The sequence below is a fragment of the Eumetopias jubatus genome, unplaced genomic scaffold (genome assembly GCF_037043125.1).
Source record: "Eumetopias jubatus isolate StellerSeaLion01/CBP00866 unplaced genomic scaffold, mEumJub1_p1.0 scaffold_11, whole genome shotgun sequence".
NCBI classification, from domain to species: Eukaryota; Metazoa; Chordata; class Mammalia; order Carnivora; family Otariidae; genus Eumetopias; species Eumetopias jubatus.
In genome coordinates, this window is record NW_028274817.1 from 77213234 (window position 1) to 77219421 (window position 6188).

Genomic DNA, 6188 nt, shown 5'->3' on the forward strand with positions numbered 1-6188 from the left:
GGTGTCGGATCCCCATGGCCATGCTCCCTCTTGCTGTCGTTTATCCTCTGATATTTGCCTGGGGAATCACGGCTTCCCGCTTCATACCTCAAAACCAAACCCCTGTGATATTCTGTTTGTAGAGATCCAGATCTTCTTACATCTCAGGCTGGTTTCGTGGGTGCTCAGAGTGGTCTGGTAGATATCCAGCTCAATTCCGGGGACCAGTTGAAGTAGGGTCCCCTACTCCTCCACCATCTTTCCTTCTCTCCTATAATGTGTTTTTGAATTCATGTTTTTGTGCTTGGAGTTCATTGAGCTTCTTGAATATGTAGGTTATGGTTTTTATGTAATTTGCAAAGTTTTGTCCATTATTTCTTCAAATATTTTTTTTCTTTTCCTAATCTCCTTCAGGGACTCCAATTATCAATGTTAAGTTGCTTGAAGTTATTCCACAGCTCACTGATTTTTTTCTGTCATTTTTGGATTATTTTTTTCCTCTGTGTGTTTCAATTTGAATGGTTTCTGTCTTTTCAAGTTCACTAATTTTTTCTTTTGCATTGTTTAGTATGTTTCTATCTCTTCCATTGTATTTATTCAAATCAGACATTGTAGTTTTCAAGTATAGAAGTTCAGTTTTGATATTTTAAAAGTGTCTTTCATTCTTCTATTTAACTTTCTGAGCACATGGAATACAGATAATAAACACTTAATATTCTTCTCTGCTAATTCAAAATCTGCACAAGGGTCAGTCTGTTTTATTTGAATATTATCATTATGGATTGTATTTTCCTGCATTTTCAGATGCCTGGTAATCTTTTACTAGATACCAGATTCACATTGTAAATGTAACTTTTTGGTTGCTGTATGTTTTTTTTCTATTTACATGAACTTTTCATGTTTGATTTTTCTTTCAATTATTGATCATATTTTAAGATAGCATTTTATTTATTTATTTACTTATTTTTATTTTTTTTTAAGATAGCAGTTTAAAATAACAATTTCTGGGATGACTGGGTGGCTCAGTTGGGTAAGTGTCTGCCTTTGGCTGGGGTCATGATCCCAGGGCCCTGGGATCGAGTCCCTCAACAGGCTCCTTGCTCAGCTGGGAGCCTGCTTCTCCCTCTGCCTGCTCTGCCTGCCACTCTCTCTGCTTGTGCTCTTTCTCTGACAAATAAATAAATCAAGTCTTTAAAAAAATAAATAAAATAATTTCTAATAATAAAATGTTATATAAAATCTGCAATTGTTTACTGTATCTTCTGCATTAACATATTTTCCATTTCAAATGAATCTTTGCCATCAGCATGGAAATATTCCATATTTCTCGTCTAGTGACCTCACCTTCCCTCCTGCTTTTCACCCAGTTGCCCATTCTTCTATAACAAAAGGTCTTCAAAGAGTTGTCCACACTCTAATTTTAGTGTTACTATGTTCTTTCATTCTTCTCAAATTCTTTATAACCATTTCCATAAGTCCTTCAAAACTGCACTCGTCAAGGTCACCAGAAATATCCAGGTTGATAAGTCCAATTATCAGCTTCCAGTATTTATCTGCACTTATCAGCAACATTGCTCATAGATCACTTCTTCCTCTAAAAAAAAAATCTCTCTTTACATGGTCTTAGATGCCATTTCTTTTGGTTCTCTCTCTACTTCCCTAGAAATTCTTTCTTAGTTCTGTTATTCCTCCTTATCAATCCTTTCTCTTTTTACACACAACTGCTCTATAATTTCATCCATTCCTGTAAATTTAAATATGTATAACTTGACATTTCCAGGATTTATATTTCCAGCATAGTACTCTCTAAGTACCTATAATATAACAATTGCCTACTTCATTTCTTTTTTTTTAAGACACAAAACTTAATTTAATAGAAATTTTGTTTGTAGTCCTTACACTCTCAGTGTGAGCCAAGCTGGAACCCACTGCCCACCCAGAAGTGGCCCAGTCCTGGGAGCGGGGGAAAAGGGAGGTGGTGGGTGGGGGTCAGAGCTCAGGCCCTAGGAACCCTGTTCCTCCTCAGTGCTGGGGGTTGGGGATGCCACCCTCTTCTCCAGTCCCCCTCTTCTCCAGCCCCCCTCTGGGATCCAGGAAGGAAAGCAGATGGAATCTTGGGCCTGGGACTTCTCTTCCACACTCCTCTGCCCCCTCAGGTTGGAGGGAAACTAAGGGATTGGGGGAGAAAAAGGGACAGAGGAAGGCAAAGATGTCAATCAAGAAAGATGAGGTCAGGAATAAGGACTAAAGGAGAATCAAAGACAAAACACCAGTTTAGAAAAAAAAAAAGGGAAAAAGGAGGGAAGGAAACAAAACCAAAATCCACCCCAAATCAGAACCTGCCTGGAAAAAAAATGAAAAGTTCTCCAGTCTCATAGAGACATTATTTGGCACAGCTGGCTCTGTGGTGGGAGCGCTCAGGCCTCAGTCCAGCCCTGGAGGCAGCGGCATGGCCCCTACAGCTCATCCTTGGCCTGGCCAGTGGCAGCATCTTCCTCTTCCTCTTCCTCCTTGTCATCCTCGTCCTCCTCATGTTCGTCCTTATCTTCCTCATCGTCCTTGTCTGCCTCCTCTTCTTCCTTGCACTTCTTGTCCTCCTCCTTCTCCTTTAGCCTCTGCTCCTCATCCTGCTTGTCCTTCATCTGCTTTTCAGCTGCCTTCGTGACACCCCAGGTCTCGTTTCCAAACTCCTCTGCATATGTGCCTCATCGTTGGTGATGAGGAAGTTGTCAAAGATGGTGCCAGACTTGACCTGCCAGGGATCTAAGCCCAGAACAGCAAAGTTTTCATAGGCATAGATGTTGCTATCAGGGGAGTACTCAGGGTTGTCAATCTCTGGGTGGATCCAAGTGCCCTTGTAATCTGGGTTGTCCATCTGCCAGGGCTTCCATTTGCCCTTATACTCAGGGTTCTGAATCACAGGTGGTTCCTACTCTCCATCCATCTCTTCATCCCAGTCCTCTGGCTTTTTTGCATCGGGGTCAGGGATGTGCTGGGGCTTGTCCCAGTCCTCAGGCTTAGAGTCTGTGGGGTCATCAATCTTGGCCCGCTCATCCCAGTCTTCAGGCTTCGAAGCATCAGGATCCTTTATCTTCTTGGGAGGGAGGAAGTCCTAATCATCCTCCAAGGAGCCTGATTCCACCTGGCTGTTGTCAATTTTCACCTCATAAGTGTTATCTGGCCGACAATCAGGGTATACAGGTGTGTGAATCCATCATCCTTGCAACGAATGTCCTTGTTGATCAGCACGTTCTTGCCCTTGTAGTTGAAGATGACGTGAACCTTCTTGGTGCCGGGGCCACAGATATCGGGGCCGAACATGATGTTGTATTCAGAGTCTCGGTGCATGTCGGTCTGGTCCAGACCATCTGGAAAGAGCTTCACGTAGCCGCCCCCACAATCGATGTTCTGCTCGTGTTTCACGGTGAACTGCACCACCAGTGTCTGGCCCTTGTTGCTGAAAGGCTCAAATCTGGCCAACAAAGTGTAAAAGCGGGCATCCTGGCTTGTCTGCAGCCCTTTATCCTTCTCCTGGTCACCGTAGAACTTGCCGGAACTGAGGACAAATTTACCGAAATCTGACTTGTGTTTGGATTCAATCCAGCGGTCGGTCCACCCGTCTCCGTCCAGAAACTGCTCCTTTAAGTAGATGGCGGGTTCGGCCGCGGCCAGGCAGAAGAGGCCAAGCAGCAGCAGCACGGGTAGCCTCATGGCGGGCCGAGGGGGCGGCGACCCGCGGGCCCTTTAAATCTCTCCTCCTGCGGTGGCTCTGCAGTAGGGACCGCCTACTCGATTTCTTAATCTGAATATCTACAGTATCTCAAAACTAACACATCTAAAACCAAACTTGTGTCTTTCTCTTGCAAATCTGCTTCTCTCATAGTATTCTCAGTCTTCATAAATAGCAATTCCACTCTTCCTTTTGCTCAGGGCAAAATCTTTGGAGTTCTTTCTTGATACATTGGGATCATGAAGAGACTTTTGGTGCATCGGGAGATTTAACTACAGCAAAATTAATAATTAGGATACAGTTTAATTCTATCCCTTGTTGTTTTTCAATCTATAAATTTTCCTCTATCAAGTCCAATATATATATAAGTGAAGTAAATTATGGGATCCTAAAATGTATGGCCTTGATTTAACTAAACATCAAACCCAAGAGACATCTTAAGATCTTCAGTCCATAGATCTAGACAATGGCATATAACCAAGAAAATGAGGGCTGAAAGCACAACAGAGAATCATTGACAGAGACATGCAACCCATAGGAACAACTATCAAAAGGAAGACTTAAGGGAGAATGATAGATCATGTTACATATACAAGACCTTCTTAAAACATTTTAATAGACAGATATTGTTATCCCTAGTTAGCAATAGAGCCAATATTTGAACCCCTTCATTCAATCATTCAACAAATATTCATTGGGTGAATATTATATTCCAACTATTGTCCTAAAAGGAACTCAGAAATTAGGACAATAGTTGGCATATTTACATGAACTTCTTATGCTTTGTTCTTTGATGCAGTTAAGTTATTCAGATAGTTTGATACTTTTAGGTCATGCTTTTATGATTTGGTAGGCAGATCTGGAGCAGTGCTCAGTCTAGGGATAACTATTTTGTACTACTAAGATAAGACCTTTTGGGGTCCACTGTCAATGTCCTGTGAATTTTAAGCTTTTGCAGTTTGGCTGGTGTTAATGGCCAGTGTCCCAAGCCCTGTGTGAACACCAGTTACTGTTCTCTCTAATACTTTCTGATAGTTCTTTTGATGGCCTTGGGTAGTTTCCTCACATGCATAATGATAATCTGCTAAATTTTCAAGGGGTGTCTTTACAGATTGTTGACATTCTTCTTTGTGCAGTCCTGTTATCTTGAGTACTCTTTATATATGAACTCATGATGTCTTGGTCTTAGACTTTCAGCTCCATCTCCTAAACTCAGGAACTCTACTGGGCTCTGCCTTAGCTCCCTTTTCTTATGCTGTGGACTGGAAATTCTTTCAAGGCAGTTATCTAGGGCAATCATAAGGCTTACCCTGTTTGTTTCCCATCTCTCAGGGATCACTTATCCTTTTTTGCTTGATGTCTAGTTCTTCAAAACTTATTTCATGTATTTTGTTGAATTTTGGTTGTTTCCAGTTAGAAGGAAAATGCTGTCCCTATTACCCTATCTTGATTGGAAATGGATGTCGAGGAGTTCTTCATATACTGTAGATCAAGACTGTTATCAATTGTGTGATTTGAAAATATTTACTCCCGGTCTGCAACTCTTTTCATTTTTTTCATAGTGCTGTTCAAAGACAAGAAATTCTTTTTTTAAAAAAAATTAAATTTGAGCATACTTGGTACAGAGTGTTAAATTAATTTTAGGTGTACAACATAGTGATTTGACGAATTTATACATTATGCTATGTGCACCACAAGTGTAGTTACCATCTATCACCATACGATTGTATTACAATATTGGTGACTCCAACATTACATCAAAAACTAATGAAGAAAAAAAAATATCATTGACTATATTCCTTATATTATACCTTTCATCTGCATGACTTTTTTATTCCAAACCGGAAGCCTATACTTCTCACTTCCCTTCACCCATTTTGCCATCCCCACCCCTTGACCTCTGGCAACCATCAATTTGTTCTCTGTATTTGTAGGTCTGATTCTGCTTCTGTTTGCTTATTCGTTTGTTTTGTTTTTTAGATTCCACATATGAGTGAAATCGTATATTTGTTTTTCTCAGTTTGACTTATTTCACTTAGCATAATACCCTCTAGGACATCTATGTTGTTGCAAATGAGAAATATCTCATCCTTTTTAATGGCGGCATAACATTCCATTGTGTGTGTGGTATGTGTGGTGTGTGGTGTGGTGTGTGTGTGTGTGTGTGTGTGTGTGTGTGTGTGTGAGCATGTGTGTTTTCCTTATCTTCCTCTATTGATAAACACTTAGGTTCCTTCCATATCTTGACTATTGTAAATAATGGTATAATAAACATAGGGTTGCTCATATCTTTTTGAATTAGTGTTTTCATTTTCTTTGGATAAATACCCACTAGTGGAATTATTGGATCATATGATGTTTCTATTTTAAATTTTTTGAGGAACATCTGTACTGTTTCCACAGTGGCTATACCAATTTACTTTCCTACTAACAGTGTATGTGAATTCCTTTTTCTCCACATATTTGTCAACACTTGTTT

The 6188-nt window shown here is 40.4% G+C and overlaps 1 pseudogene; it reads right to left on the minus strand.

Moving 5' to 3' along the window:
* Nucleotides 1-2435: 2435 nt before the first annotated feature.
* LOC114200639 (calreticulin pseudogene) lies at nucleotides 2436-3690 on the minus strand (annotated as a pseudogene).
* Nucleotides 3691-6188: the final 2498 nt, after the last annotated feature.